Source organism: Trichosurus vulpecula, chromosome 8, assembly GCF_011100635.1.
Source record: "Trichosurus vulpecula isolate mTriVul1 chromosome 8, mTriVul1.pri, whole genome shotgun sequence".
NCBI lineage: Eukaryota > Metazoa > Chordata > Mammalia > Diprotodontia > Phalangeridae > Trichosurus > Trichosurus vulpecula.
The window spans coordinates 25893490-25910118 of record NC_050580.1 but is presented as its reverse complement, the minus strand read 5'-3'; positions in this window follow the sequence as shown (position 1 = coordinate 25910118).

Below are 16629 nucleotides of genomic sequence, written 5' to 3'. Positions count from 1 at the left end.
AGGAGACTGTCTCTACCCTAAATGTATGTATTCTAATAGGCAAAGACAACCTGTGTAGTGGAATGGTGTCCAGGCAAATGAGTTTTGATCTGAAAAGTTGGTCTATAAGGCAGTTATTATCAAACCATTTCCAGAAGCAATGGTGGTATTGATTTGATTATGATACCCGGAGCAAGATGTGGAAAGGAAGAGGGAATGATGCATGTGGAATGGCAGGCAGTTGCTTAGATGGCCTAGGTGGCCAGCTGGATGGGACATGAAGGTGAGATATGGTATGGAGTCTAGGACAGGCTATTTGTTATGGGTTAAGTGGGCTAGTTTGCAGTAGCACAGCCACCAATCAAGAAGGCTGGGCCCTAGGATAAGAAGGTTGGAAGATTCCAAAGGCAAGTGGACTAACTTCCTCAGGGCTTAGGGCATGGATTCTAGAAGTCCAGTGTTTAGGTCTAGAATATAGATGGACAGCAATAGTCCAAGTAGGGAGGAGTAAGGCAGGAGCAATAGACAGTAGGCGACCCAGGGAATAACTAAATAGGATGGGAAAGAAGATAAAGACCCCATGGTTTAGGATCAATTGAAAACCACATCATTGAAATAAGTCGGCCCCTCTTGGCTTCCAGAGATGATTGACTTGCAATTCAATTCAGTTCAAATCAACAGGAGTTTATTAGTTATCTAGTGTTTACCAGATACTTACTACAGACTGGGAATACACTGTCACAAATCAAACCGTGCTTGCTACCATTAATTGTGCAAGAAGGGATCTCCTCCAAGAAATGTACTGTTTTAGAGTAGAGACTAATGAAGTGCCAGCCCAGTCTTAATCACTAGTATTTACGTAGCGCTTTAAAGTTGGCAAAGCACTTTATGTTCATTATCCCATTTGGTTCAAATGCAGTACCGATGACATGTGAAGAGGCCTCTAGGGAGGCTTCCAGAACAAGGAATAGATGGCCTAATGAAGGGTTTATGGAAAAAGATGAGCGATTCCTTGTGAATGTAATCCCCTATGGCTCAACTCACCATCCCTGTAACTTTCTCAATCAAAATGAGAATGATATTTGTCAAAATGACTCAAAGACTCTTTCCCTCCTAAAATCTAAGAGCAAGCGGGAAAGGTCTTTGCTTTTGTATTTGCATCCCCAGTGTTTAGAGCTCAGTAAATGAGGAATAAATGCTTTTCCATCCATTTGCAGCTTCTCCTTTGAGACAATCCTCCCTCCCCCAAGCTTCCCTTGCTTTCCAAAGACTTCCGGCTCCAGAGGTGACTGTGAGGGTCTGCCATGATTTCTAGTATTGTATGTAGCACAATCAGCTGGGGAGGAGCTCCTGAAATGAATCGTAGCCTGCGTGTTTCTATCGTTCTTTGGGGATTTCATGCTGCTGCAATGTTTCAAAATGGTGTTGTTGTGTATAGAGAATAATCCTTGGAGCCAGGAACCCATGGGTTCTAGTCACGCCTCTAAACAGAGTGACCGAGTGACCTTGAGCAAATCACCTTCATCTTTCAGTGTTCTAGGCAAGCTTTTAGTTTGAGAGAATGTGCTGGCCTGCCCACCGGCAAGTGTCCTCACTTGGGAATTCTTTGTATCATTGAAATGACGGTTCCAATCCCTTCCCCCTCCAAAACAACCCTGTGAAGTGGATAATGCAAAGGTTATTATTTCTGTTACATGAGTAAGGAAGCTGAAACTTAGAGAGAAAATGGCTTGGTGAGGGTCACCCAGCTAAGAAGAGACAAGGCTGAGATTTGAACCTGGGACCCACTCCAAGGCCTGTGCCCCTTCTGCCATGCCTAATGAGAGGGTAGTTGTCAAATGCTTAGCACAGTGCCTGGCACATAGGACATGCTATATAAATGTTAGCTCTTCTCTTCCTCCTCCTCCTCCTCCTCCTGCTTCTCCTTTTCCTCCTCCATCTTCTTCTTCCTCATGTTTTCTGGCAAAACTTTTCCTTCTTCTTAAAGAGACTTCTTTGATAGCAGCCAAGATCCCAGAATCCATTGTTTAGACACTTCCTGTTGCACCCAGGGCCTATACTTAGGGCTATTACCTTCCCACAATAGCTGAAGCATGACGCATCCATCTTGGTAGGCTTAAGGAAGCCATGGGATGAGAGGGAACAGGGGCACTGTGGACCAAAGCTAGAATAGACCAGAGAACACAGAACCTTCCCTCTGCTCCCTAGACCATCCCTAACAGTTGGTATCTTGTCTTTTTCACAGCCCTTCACATGCCTCCTCCGAGAACTGAGTTCCCTTGGGAGGAAACTCTCCTGGAGCTATTTTGGCCCTCAAATACAAAAGAAAGGAGACAACACCTCACACTCCAGGCTGGCCTGAGTGTTTACTTCCACGCAGCCCAGTCAGTTCAGAAGCCACTGCGGGAAGGATGATGCAACCAGGGAGTTTGTTATGACTTCAGGTCGAAGGCCAAAGAATTTTCACCGCAGAGCTGGGCCAAGGCCAAGCTTTATCGCTGGCTGCTCTGGGCTGAGGCCTCCTCTCTCGCTAACTCTAAAATTTGAAGGTCTCTGAATGAACTGTGCAATACTGTGACTGCCGTTTCCCTTATTCTTACTTACAGCTCATTTTTCTTTTAGGAAAACATGGTGGACAAAGGAAATGGAGAAATAGACCCTCAGGCTTTTCTGCTACGATAATGAGATTCAATTCAATAAACATTTAGTAATCTCCAGCTGCACAAACACTAAGTGCTTCAGGAGTACTTGTTGAATGACTGACTAAAGTTAATTCACCATCCTGTCCTGAATGCTTCCACAGTTAACAAGGTCACTTTTCGATGAGGGTAAATGATGATTGTTAACTAGATGTAAGAAGCTGAAAATCAAGGAATTTAGAACTAGACAGTACCTGACCAGGCACTCATGTTACGGATGAGGAAACTGAGGCCCAGAAAAGTTATTTGTCCAAGGTTACAAACATAGTAAGGGACATGGCTGGGACTTGAACTCACATGTATAAAATTATAGAATTAGACTAGCTGGCCTCTAAATCTGTGATCAATAATCATTTAAGTGCCTACAGCAGGGACTGGGCCACACTTGAGGACCTAGAGAGCCACATGTGGCCTCGAGGCTGCAGGTTCCCCACCCCTGGCCTACAGGGTGCCAAGCCCTCTACTAAGGGGGAGAAGAGGAAATGACAATGATTAAATAGGATGGAATCCTAGCCCTAATGGGATATGATCAATATTCTTCAATAGGGAAATAGAACACAGATCCAACATAACAAAATGATACTGAGCATCTGAGTGTAACATGGGCTGCCCCATGGAGCATGTTCCAGAGAACCACATAAGAGCTTTGGGGCATACTTCAGGCCATGGGGGACCAGGGCTTAGAGGACTCTGACCTTTGGTATAGCTTTGATCATCTCCTAGATCATTATAACAGTGGATAAGAGATACCTCCTGGCTCAGTTTCTCTTGCTTCAAGAGTCCAGGTAGGAGCATGGAAGGAACTCTGAGGCTACCAGTGAAGGGTGGCCAGCCTGCTTCCACCCCGGCATTATGGCGACTGTGCCCACCTGACAGAGGGTGCATGGACACTACCAGAAGAGTTTGCACCTGGGCCCCGGTTGCTTTTTCAGCTTCTGTGCTTGTTCCTTCTTGAGCTTTGAACTATTGTCTGTGCTGAGCTGGATGTGTCTAGGTTTGGAGGCCACCTTCTGAGCAGAGAGGTTAAGGGTCAGAGAATGTCAGTGCCTTGCCCATTGGGCCATCATAAGCTTGGAAGCATCAAATGTGGCCCCCACCACTCTTTCAGGAATGGCCCCATTCGTGCTTCAACTAACTCTCGATGCACCTCTTTCTCCTCCTCCTCTTCCTGGACAGCCACATTACCTCCAGGGAGATGGCCTCCCCCAAGCCCTCTTTTCTCCTCCCCCTTATATGGTATCTTTCTCCATTAGAACATAAACTCCCTGAGGACAGCAGCCATCTTGTTTGCTTGTATTTGCATCCCAAGCACTTAGTACAGTGCCCACCACATAGTAATCAATTAATTAGTACTATACATCTATTATTAGCATCTATCTATCTGCTGGCTGATACAAAGTAGATTTGAAGTGCATGGGATGGGGGCACTAGCAGCCCAGATGACCAGGAAAGGCCTTACACAGAAGATGGTGACTGAGCTGAGCCTTGAAGGAAGATGAGGTTCTGAGAGAGGGAGGTAAGCAGGCAGGGTGTCATGGGCTTGGGGGACAGGTGGTGAGCAAAGGCATAGACTGGGGAGATACGTCCAGTGGTGAGAAGGTAGGTTTGGCTGGACTAAAGGGGGCGTGAGGAGAAGCGATGGGCTATAGGGTTGGAAAAGTGGGTTGGAGCCAAGTTGGGAAGGGCCCAAACAAGGCTGGGGACCAGAATGGGAGCGCTCCCAGGTATTGAAACTCCCCCTACAGAGGTAGGCTGTTATCTTCTTTGAAACATTATCTTAGAGAATTGTCTAGAGCACTGAGAAGTTAAGTGACCTCTCCAAGGTCACCTCATAGCCAGCGCATAGCCGAAGCAGGCACCCAGGTCCTCCTTTTTGTGAGGTCACCTTTCTATCCCCTGTCATGCTGCCAAACAGAATCCTGAAAGTCGGAGGGAGCCCCTGAAGTTTATTGAATGGGGGAGTCGTAGGGTCAGTTCTGCGCTTTAGGAAGATTGGTCTGGCAGTTGTGTGAAGGATGGATAGGCAAAGGATGGGACCTGAGCTAGGGGGACCAAGAGAAGGCTGTTGTAGTAGTCCAGGCCGAGGAGCTAAGGGATTGAACAGGGGTTTGGGGCTGTGTGAGTAGAGAGAAGAGGATGTGAGAGGCATGGTGGTGGAAAGGACGGTCAGTGGATATGGATTTGAGGATGACACCAAGGGTTTGAAACTGGGAGACTGGAAGGATGGGGACACCTTTGACAGAAATAGGGAAGTTTGGAAGAAAGACAGGAAAGATAACAATTTCAGCTTTGGCTATGCTGATTTTGAGAAGCCTCAGATCATCTGGTTCAACCTATTCAATAGGCATTAGGTGACATGGATTGATACAGAACTCAGTTCAGGAGAGAGACCTGGGAGTCATCAGATAGGGATGATCATTCAACTCCTGGGAACCCATGAGGTCACTGAGAGAGAATGAAGAGAGAGAAGAGGTCCTGGGACAGAGCTTTTGGGGACACCTACAGGTAGACATATTATAGGTAATGAGCAAGCAAAGGAGATGGTGGGACAGGGAAGGAGAACTAGGAGAGAACGCAAGGAGAAGAGCATAGTCAACAGTGAAATGCATGGAGAAGTCAAGAAGGAGAAGTGTTGAGAAAAGGCCACCAGATTTGACAACGAAAAGATCTTTGGTGAGTTTGGAGTTTTGGTTGAATGGTGAGGCTGGAAGCCTCTGGAGGCTAAGCGTAAAGTGAGTGCTTTGGGTTAGAACACCTCAAAGGATCCTCCCAGGTCTTGGCTATCTGACTCTGCTGTGGTTCACCTCAGCAGCCTCCAGAGCTGAGCCTGGGGGGAGTCCACGAGGTCACTGAGAGAATGGAGGGAGAGGAGAGAGCCCAGGACAGACCTGTGGGGGCCATCACCATTTAGGTACGATATAGAGGGTGAGCCAGCAAAGGAGACCCATGGCTGAGCCCTGCCCGGCTCACCTTCAGGCTCACCTTCTACAGCCTAAGCAAGCTCTACTTTCTGAGGATCCTCTTTCCTAAGTAGATGGCAGTGCTGAGGAGGAGGAGGGAATGCAGTGGTGCAAAAGCCACTTGTTAAATTTTCAGGGTGAGTATTTACACCTCAGAAATTAGCAAACCACAAATCAGGGTTTGGTGGTTGATCACTTAAGACAGTGATGGAGAAAATGTTTATAATGGAGATTAAACTTAAAAGGGGGCTGCTAGGTGGCACAGTAGTGGATAGAGCCTGGGCCTGGAGTCAGGAAGGCTCAGACATTTCCCAGCTGTGTGACCCTGGGCAAGTCATTTAACCCTGTTTGCTTCTGTTTCCTCACCTGTAAAATGAGCCGGAGAAGGAAACGTCAAACCCCTCCAGTATCTTTGCCAAGAAAATTCCAAATGAGGTCAGGGAGAGTGGGACACAACTGAAAAATGACTGAAAAAGCTTAAAAGTGGGATGTGGCTAGTAACTTCATTACACTTAGAAAAAGCAGAAATGAGTCCCTTCAGATTCTCCCCTTTGTCCCTCGTTCTGTCCCCTGGCATCAAACACAGCAGTCATGTGACTAATGGTGGCTCCTACTTATGGTCTCGTGGGCAGGTTGTTTAGCCATTCCTCACTTAAATAATAGCACGATTCCACAAAATTATGTGTTTTCTGTAATAATGAATTCTTTGTTAAAAAAATAACTTAGCTAAGATTCACTATTAGCCCTTCTGAAATAGATTTTTAAAAAGATACAAGAGAGTAGGATTTGAAAAAAATATAGAGACATTTCCATCAAAACTAAGCATCAGTTGTTAGTGAAGGCTGTTCACTCTAAGTCAGGTTCTTTTGAGGTTGACACCTTCCTACTTCTACTGCTCTCTGATAAGTTTTCACTTGGAAACTCCTGCTTCGGCTATGCGCTGGCTATGAGGTGACCTTGGAGAGGTCACTTAACTTCTCAGTGCTCTAGACAATTCTCTAAGATAATGTTTCAAAGAAGATAACAGCCTACCTCTGTAGGGGGAGTTTCAATACCTGGGAGCGCTCCCATTCTGGTCCCCAGCCTTGTTTGGGCCCTTCCCAACTTGGCTCCAACCCACTTTTCCAACGCTCCATTCAGCCGTCTGCACTTCCCTCATTAAAAGTTCATAGAAGTTCCTATCTCTCTCTTCTGTGCCATTTTTACAGAGACAATTTGCTTCTGTGCCCAAGCAGACCTTTGCCCTTGTCATTAAATCAGAATCAAGAGCTTACAGGGGTGCGTGTCCCCCAAGATTGTATTTTCCCAATCAGAAGATTTCCATCCCATCTGCCCCACTTGTTCTGGCTAATTCCTGCCTGCGGAAGCAAGGATGTCTGTGAAAACTACTTTCCTAACAGACTTAGCAGAGAGGCAGCCTTGTGTAGTGGAAAGCATTTAGAGGAGTCCAACCTCGCTATTTTACAGGTGATTAGTCTGAGGCCAAAGATACTAAGTGACTTGCCCAAGGTCATTAAGCTAGTGAGCATCAGGACTAGGGTCTGAACCTAAAACCTGATAATCATTTTATGTTAAATTTGAAACCCCAATAAGAACCAGAGCCTGAATTAATCAAACAGAAGAGTTTGGACCTAACAGCTTCTTTGTTCTCTGAGTAACTCAGAAAATGCCTCTTCTTGTGTTAACAAGCTCAGATGGGGCTGACTTAGGAGCATTCTTTCCTCTGTCCATGGCCATTAAGGGTGAGAGCCTTGACCCCAGACAGTATCTTGAATTATGTGACTTTTTCTTAATATTTTATGGGCATATATTGTGTTATGGAATGTTAATGGTAAATTAAACACAGAGATCTTGGGTTGTAATTCCGATTGACACTTTGTCAACTATCCTGACTTATTGTATTTACAACCTATTCCATTAAGGAAAATCCTTTTCTTGTGTCATGGTTAAACATATATGGAGATCATAAAAGTAAAGTAATGCAGGCATGCCGAGTCTGCTAAAAATAATGTATATAAGCTTTCTCATTCCTTTGTTCAGGCAGTCAGACTTTGTCTGGCTCCATACATGTACGTAATCGCTGGCATAGGGGAGTAAATGAATAAGTAATATAAATTTTTCTACCACCTAGCTTGTTTGCCTACTTTAACCAAACTCTCAGATCAACAAACCTCTGACTCTAAATCACCCCCTTTTATTTAATGTGCATCTGTTGAATCCCAGCACCACCTCATACTCCTTGTATGAAGCTTGGGGAAGTCATTTAACCTTTTCAGGTCTCAGTTTCTTTAATTACAAAATAAGAATAAAAATATTTCTACTTCTTATCTCACAAGATTGTTGTGATCAGTAAATATACATTAAAAAAAAAAGCTTCCAAATTGAATATGGCCTAACTACTACTCACGCTAAAAAGACTGCTTGTCAGATCAGGACGACATCTTCCCCTCTGGATTCTAGGGGTGCTCCTGAGGTGTTAGGGTATTTTTCTAATGCCATTGGCTCAAGCCTCCATTCTGGTGTTTTATCTCCAGTATCACCTTTAAGAAATTGACCCAGTAATTAGTGCTCCAGTATCTATCATTTAACTAGTTAACATCAATTAACTTTTACCAAGGGATATTTAATGATAAGATATAGCAAGAACAGAAGCACAACATCCTCTCTTCCCACCCCCACCTCAACACCTTGGGGCAATAGTCTTCTCCATACCACAGTCCCAGGGGAAGGTCGGCTTGAACTCAAAGCAGTTGGTACAAAGTATTCACAACAAAATTCACTGCCAATGTATGAACTACTCTCTTTGGACTGCCTTAAATCTCCTGCTGGGCTGGGTCAGACAAGTCACATGGGGGCTTCACTCCTCACTGGGCCGGACTGCTCGTAACCTCCTGCATGGGCTCCCTTACTGGAATTCTGCTCACTTATTCTTCCAAATAACTGAAGCTTGCAGTATTGTTGCAGGTTGGTCTATTACAGTACTCCTTCACTGAAGACAGGAAAGAATAGACAAGGAGGAATAGAAGCAAAGCAGAGCCCTTGGGATCCTGGTCTCTTTCCACCCTAAGGCTTATGGTTATGCTCATCTCTTTTCTGAATTTAGCCAAGTTAGAAAGAAAACAAAGGTGAATCATAAGGGCCTTTTGTATTTGTAAAGGTGGGTAAAACACCTCATTTAGCACATTTATCAGGTAGGAACACATTTCCTTCAGTCAGTCAATCAAAGGCTTTAGACTAAGTGCCAAAAAGTCCTCCAAAGTCACTGGATATACACAAAGTGGGGCCAAGATGGCAGAGTAGAAGAACGAAGCTGGGCTGTCCCTCACAACACCTCCAAACAAATTTAGGAAACACACCAAACTGAGAGATTTATAAGAAAGATTGGGAAATCCAAGAAAATAAAACCACAATGAGCCATTTTCTAGCCCAAGACAGCATAGGGAGACGGAAAGGTTTGCAGACACTTTGTTCAGGAGGATACCGAGGTCTACTGGCCCCACAGAGCATTCTTGCCTGGGGGAGGCTGTGTACCAGTGCAAGAAGATGTCCCAAATCCAGCAAAGAAAGGCCCAACCATGTAGCTCATTGGTGGTAGAGCTGAGACCCAAACCCAGGTTTCCTGATTGCTAGACCAGTGCTTCTTCTTCTAAGCCCAAGTCGATGAGATGCTGCTTATGTTTGCCTGACTGACTGATGTATAAAAAAGAATTCATTATGCTCAGACTATACAGCAAGCATTTGTCAAGTGCTGAGGATACAAATCTTTTTTTTTTAAAAAAAGCAAAGACAGTCTCTAACCTCCAAGAACTTACATATACATAGGGGGACATATAGCAGAGTGGTGGCCAGGTAGGGGCCCAGTGTTCTTGAAAGTTACAGGGATATTTAGTAGGGCTATGAGGGAGTAGCTTGACACACTCTATCCAGGACCAGTGACAAAGATGATTTTGATCCCAGTTCCAGAAATCCATTTGAGAGCAGGTGGGGTGGGGCTGGGGGGCAAGATGGTGGTAAGGCTATTGAAGAAATGGTTAGAGAGCGAGAAGTGAGGGGAATCATGGCAGGAGCTTTCCTGAAGTGGTGGATCTGGAGAGACAGTCATCAGGACCCGGTGCAGGTTCCAAACATGAAAGGGTTAAAACCTCAAGGGCGTGGATTTTGGAGAAGGCAGCAAGGCAGTTGGAGATGGTTAGAGGGAAAAGAGGGAAGTTCATACATCCCTGCCTGACCTAGTATGCTGATGTTGACTCGTGGTGTCTACTGGATTATTTCAACAGTCGGCAAGAGCAGGCAGCTGTATGTATTATAGAGTCATATAGCCTAAGAGCTGGAAGGAACCTTAGAAGTCATCTGGTCCGATCTCCCACTCCGGACATTTTCCCTGACAGATGGTGATCCAGCCTGTGCTGAAAAAATTCCAGCAACTCTAGCCAAAGTCTGGGACTGACTAACACCAAACATTAATCAGACCCACCAGTTAAAACCTGAAACAATGTGGGAAAAGATCTGTTTTGAGTATCAATTGCATGATATTAACATTAACCAAGCAGCTGAAAGTTGGGCGAAACCACTAACCAGTGAATTGTTGGCTTTCTGAGATGGTGGCAGACTTGGCCAATGAATGTAGTTAATGTTGACACTGGGTTGGGTTGAAATTTACTGGTAATTCAGAGACACTTAGCCTCAGTAACTCCTGTGAAATCTCATCTGACTCTGAGTGAGATTTCACACTCAGAAAATTCACACCCAGGATTGTGTAACTGCCCCATGGCAAATTCCAGGGCCCCTATCTTTCAACTCCTGTTACTGTTATAAGACAGCCAGCATTGAGACGTCGAAGCTGGAAAAATCCATTCCAAGTCTGCCCTGAGTGATTTGAGAGAAAACATGCCATGATCTTGCTCCTCCGCTTAAGACACTGGGAATTTGACAAGTGTAGAAACCTAAGTTTAGAGTTTTAGAATACTCTCTCTCTCTCTCTCTCTCACTTGCCTTCAGTTACTTTGAGGAGGGGTGTGGTCTGTGTTTTCTCCAGCACTTTCATCTCCTTTTCCAGTTATCCAGGCTTTTAAAGTTGGAGGACCAGCCTTGACTTTCCCCCTCCCCAACCATAGCCAGTCAGTTTTGAGTCCTTTGGATTCTAACTCCACAACATTTCTTATGTTTGTTCTCTTCTCTCAATGTTCCTACTCTAATTTGAACCCTATTGTCTGGACTATTGCAACAGCTTCTCCATTTGTGTTTGTTTTTAATTGCCCTGATTCCAGTCCCTCCTGTCTTCGATTGACCCTGAACACTGTTCCCAGAATCATTTTCCTAATGCCCAAATCTGACGGTGTCACAAATTGTTGGTGGCTCCCTGTTGCTGCCAAGCTTGAATCCAAACACCCCACCCAGCCTGGCATTTTGAGAGATGGCTTAATGTAGTGGGAAGAGTGTGAACGACAAGGGATTTGGGCTTGAAACTTCCCTCAGAAATTTACTTACTTCATGACCCTGAGCTATTACTCTCTACGTGATTCTGAGCCTCCATTTCCTTACCTGTGAAATGGGAATGATAAACACTTGTGCTAGCTATGGCTCAGGATAAAGTGCTTTGTAAACATCAAAGTGCTATGCAGATGTTAGCCATTGCTACGTAAGACCCTCCACAGTCAGGCTCCACTTGTTTCAAATTATTATTTTTAATTACCTCGTTGTTCTAGCCAAACTCAACAGACTATTTGCTATTCACCGACTTTGGCATTCAATTTCCCGCCTCTGTACATTTGCATAAACCATCCCCTATGCTTATAATATTCACCCTCAGAAACTCAGCTTTTTGGAATCCTTACTTTCCTTCAAAGCTCAGCTCTCCTGAAGCCTTCTCTAATTTTCCAGGTGTTCATGTTGGAAGGGACCTTAGGGATCATGAGCTCCACCCCCCCACATTTTACTGAGATCCAGGGAGAGATTAAATATCTCGCCCCAGGTCACAGCTGCCCAGGAGCAACCAGATGGCTCAGTGGATGTAGTGCTGGGCCTGGGGTCAGGAATACCTGAGTTCAAATCTGGCCTCACTAGCTGTGTGACCCTGGGCAAGTCACTTAATCCTGTTTGCCTCAATTTCCTCATCTGTAAAATGAGCTGGAGAAGGAAATGGCAAACGACCCTAGTATCTCTGCCAAGAAAACCCCAAATGGGGTCATGATCAGTTGGACACGATTGAAAAATTACTAAACGGCAAAGATACCCTTCCAACTTTGGAAAGAGGATTCTATTCAATCCGATCATCATTGGTTAGGTGTTTACTCTATATGAGGCTCTGTGCTACAATGGAGTTGGAGCCAGAAAGATCTAGGTTTGAATCCTCCCAAATGCTATGCACACATAGACACAGACAGACACACTCAGAGTAGTTAGATCCAAGGTAGTTTGGGAGAGTGTCGCATTTGGGAATCAAGAAAGGCTTCATGCAGAAGATGAGGCCTGAACTGCATCTTAAAAGAAGAAAAAGGCTTTGCCACGCAGAGGTAAGGAGGGAGAACATTCCGAATGTGAGGGACACGCAGCACAAAGACACAAAGATGGAAGATGAAGTGTCATGAGTGAGGAACGGAGAGAAGGCCAGCTTCCCAGTGTGGCAGAGGATGGAGCCATGTTGTAAATGGCTTTAAAAGCGAACAGAGGAGTTTATCTTTTATCCTAGAAGCAATAAGAAATCACTGGAATTGGTTGAGTAGAGCAGTGAGCTTAAAGAAAATTACTTTTATAGGAGTGTGTAGGATGGATTGGAGAGACCCAAGGCAGGAAGACCAGTTAGGGCTGTTGTAATAATCTGGTGAGAAATGATGTCACCAGGGTGTACAGTCCCTCTAAGTGTGCTGCTTGGCACCCTTCTATGAACTCTCATCCTAGAGGACTCCTCTATATCCTCTTATAAACCCACTGTAAGGCATCTACCCAATATGCTGGTCTGTAGCATTGTGCGCTTAAGACTTGACTTTGTGGGGGAACATAAAGATATATAAGATATAGCCCTCATTCCTTGTCAAGAAGCTTATGGTCTAGATGGGGAGGTGGTAGATCGATAATTAACTATAACACAAATATATATTTTTGGTGAGAGTCAATGTGATGTAGAAGATAATTGGGCCTCAGAGTCAAGACTTCAAGTTTTGCCCCTGAATGGATTCCCATTGGGAAAAGGAGTTTCTCCACCATTCTGGGTGAATGGAACCTGCTAGAGAGGTTGCCAGCCTCCTGTTTTCCCTGAGTGGGCTGTATGTCTTCCTGCTTCCTGTTGGCCTATTAAAGGAAGTGGGGGAAAATGACATGTACACTGGGTGTGCATATTGAAGGGTTGGTCTATGAAATGAATGTTTTCTTCTCCCCCTCACTTGAAGCCCCAGGGCCAAAGGTCTTACAGGTCTAATCCATCCAACTGCCTTGTTTCAAAAAATTAGAATATAAAGAGTGAAGTGAACAAGAAAGTGAGAGTGATTCTCCTAGACCAATGAAATCATGTTTGGATCAAAAAAAAAATCAGATGTCATATGATAGCTAAAAATGGAAGTTACTTCTTTCTGGAGTCTTCGTGAAGAAAGCAATGAATCTTCTTCTTGAAGAATAGATAAGTAGCATTTTTTTTTTAAAAAACAGCCTTAAAAGCACTTATTATGGCAGCAAAAAACTGGAAGTGGTGTGGGTGTGTGTTGGTAAGCAAAATGGGCTCTTAGCACTTAGTTGGCCTTTGTTTCCTTTGAGTAATTCAGTGTATTTCATTGAGCCTTACTAGATACTAAGCCCCAGGCCCAAACCCCTATTAGGTGTAAAACCTATGTGGTAACTAAGTGGGGCCCAAGGTGGGGCTAACTCAGGGGAGGGCCTAGTTTTACACATGAGTTTGAGTGATAGGTTTGGGACATCAGAGGCTCTTAGACCACATGGGTTTAAGTCGCCTCTTTGTGATGATTTTAGGTAACGTGGGTGATTTGCATGTGTGACTCACCCCTGACACTGAAAAAGATATAAAACCAGGGGTTGGATTTTTCTTCTTCGGAGCTCTTTCCCACAGCAGTGGTGGCATGAGTGACTCTGGGCCAGCCCTTGTTCTGAGCTCCCGGGCTGAACCTAGATGTTGGTAACTATGAATCTGTATTTGGTCTGTTTGTAATTTGTTTGTAATTTGCTCTGAAGTTCAAGGTACTGGCTCTTTCCCTGAACTAAGTGAATGATGTTTGTATGCTGGGTTGAACTAAGCTTGTCAAACCCTTCACGTGGCTTTCCTTGGTTAAGCAGATTAAAAGAACCTGTGCTTTTGCAGTGTGCTGGTAGTGTTCTTGTTGTTGGGCTTTCACCCCCACAACAGCTGCTAGCTGGATTATTGAAACAGGGCGTCCGTTGATTGGAACATGGTTGAACATATTTTGTTGTGTAAATTAAATAAACTAGTCAGTTAACTTTAGGGGCTCCTTATAATGTCTAGTATCAAATATAAAATCCTCCAGCTTTTAAAGTCCTCCATAACTTGGCTCCTTCTTATTTTTCCAGTCTTCCTAGCCCTCACTCCACTCAACAAACCCTTTTCCAGTGACACCAGTCTCCTTGTTGTGTCTTAAACTCAACTCTCCATCTCTCAACTCTGGGCATTTTCAGGAGCTGTTTCTGTTCATCCTTCATTTCTGAAGGGGACCAGTGATATCATGGGGTGATATCTTGATTTGTACATAAATTGGATTTAAGTGAGGCAGACTTGTAAAAAGTCAACAGCCTCACTCTCTCTTCCAGAGCCATCGAAGTCCAGTGGCAGGACAAAAGTCAGGACAACTGGCCATGATTGGTGATACGGTGAATGACCTTGGCATCTTTGATGTCTGATCAAGCTCTAAGCAAAATGCCTGCTTCAGCCACCTTTATGGCCAAGGCCATTAGAACAAATTGTTCACATAGACTCATTCTGCGGGGGGAAGTAGCTGTACCCTATACCTGAAATGCATTATCTCCTCATCTCCACCTCCTGGCTTCCCTCAGGTCTCAGCTAAAATCCCACCTTCTGCAAGAAACCTTTCCTGATTCCCCCTTAATGCTAGTACCTTCCCTCTGAGATTATTTTCAATTAATCTCATATATATTGTGTTCATAGCTTTTTGCATATTGTTTCTTCAATTAGAATGTGAGGTCCAGAGAGCAGGGACTGACATTTTAAACATTTTATCAACAAATTTTGTTTTTATATTATAAACATTTACATATTACTCCCACTCCCTAAGAGTTCTCTTATAACAAAGTAAAACAATTAACAAAAAAGTCACAGTGCGGTGATCTCATCTGAAAGCTCATGCAACATTCCACATCTATAGTGTCTCTCAACTTCTCCATTTTAAAGTGATTTTTAAAAATGAACATCTGTTTAACAATATTCACTTTTTCTTCCACCCCACTGAAAAAAGGAGAAAAGAAGAATTTCTTGTAACAAACATGGATAGTCAAGAAAACAATGCAAGTCTCATGGTGCTCCCTAAATCCATCACTTCTCTGTCAGGAGGTAGATTGTATGTTTCATCATTGTTACTCTGGAATTATGGATGGTCAATGGTCATTACTACTTTCAGTCATTTCTCTTCACAATATTGGTTTTTTTGGGGGGTAGATTTCCTCCTGGTCTTGCTCATTTCATGCTTCATCAGTTCAGAAAAGTCTTCAAAATTGTTCATTTTTGTCTAAGTCACTAATTAGAGAAGTGCCAATTAAAGCAGTTCTCAAATTCTACCTCACACCCACTAAATTTGCAAAGATAGAAAAGGAAAATGCTAAATGTTGTTGGGGTTGTGGGAAAAAACAGGCATGCCTGCAAATGGGTAGGGACCAATTTTTTCCATTCTTCTATTTGCCAGGGAGTGATGGGACCACCTGCCAAGATCTCAGGGCTTTTTTTTAATGTTAAGCTTCAAGCCAGCTTTTACACTCTCCTCTTTCACCCTCATCAAGAGGTTTCTTAACTCTTCTTTACTTTCTGCCATTAGAATGGTATTATCTCTCTATTAGAAATTGGTGATATTTCTCCCTGCAGCCTTAATTCTGGCTTTCGATTTATCCAGGGGGCATTTTGAATGCTGTACTCTGCATATGTTGCAGCTTTGAACTTTCTTTTCCTCACCAGACATATCCACAGTTGAGCTTCCTTTAAAGCTTCATTAGTACTGGAGTTACTTGTCCTTCACTCTTCCCCAGGAGCATGATAGACACCTTCTGATCCAAGGGTCTCATCTTCTCCTGTCACTTCTATCATTTTAGTACTGTCCATGGGGTTTTTTGGCAAAGATACTAGAAGGGTTTGCCATTTTCTTCTCCACTGGGTCACTTTTTGTCAGAACTCTCCACTATAACCTGTGCATGGCATAGCTCAGTTTCATTGAGCTATGAAAGCCTCTCCTCTAGGACTAGGCAGTAATCCAGGAGGGGATGTAAAGCAGAGGGTCACAATATTGCAAGTGAGTTTTTTCTTATAACAAGGTGTGTTATAGTTCTTGATATGAAAAAGGAAGGGTACCAGAGTGGAGCAGTTGGGGGTTGGGGGATGAGGTCCAGGAACCCCAAAACTGGAGTTCCCAGACAGGGTAGTTGAGGGGGAGTACCCCTCAAGGACCCGAGTACTGGGGAGGGTTGGGGCCATCTGGAATGAATTCGTGGACTCTTTAAATCAAGGTAGCAAAGATTTATTATGTTTTTTCAGCAGGCAAGAGTTCTTAGGGAACTTGCAATCTTACAGGGGTGCAGGTAAAGTTTTTATAGGATATCTGATAGTAAAACCTACCAAATATGTTAATTAGTTGTTTTGGGGTGGGATTAGGGAGTGGTTAAGGGGTGGTCAGTTCTTAAAGGAACATGCACTTTTTGTATCTACTGCGCAGGTATCTTACCCAGAGTTCACTGGGAAATAGCCCAGGAGGTGTGGTTTTAGGCCTGAAATGTCACTAAGTCAACTAACGGTCAGGGCCGACTGACCACCT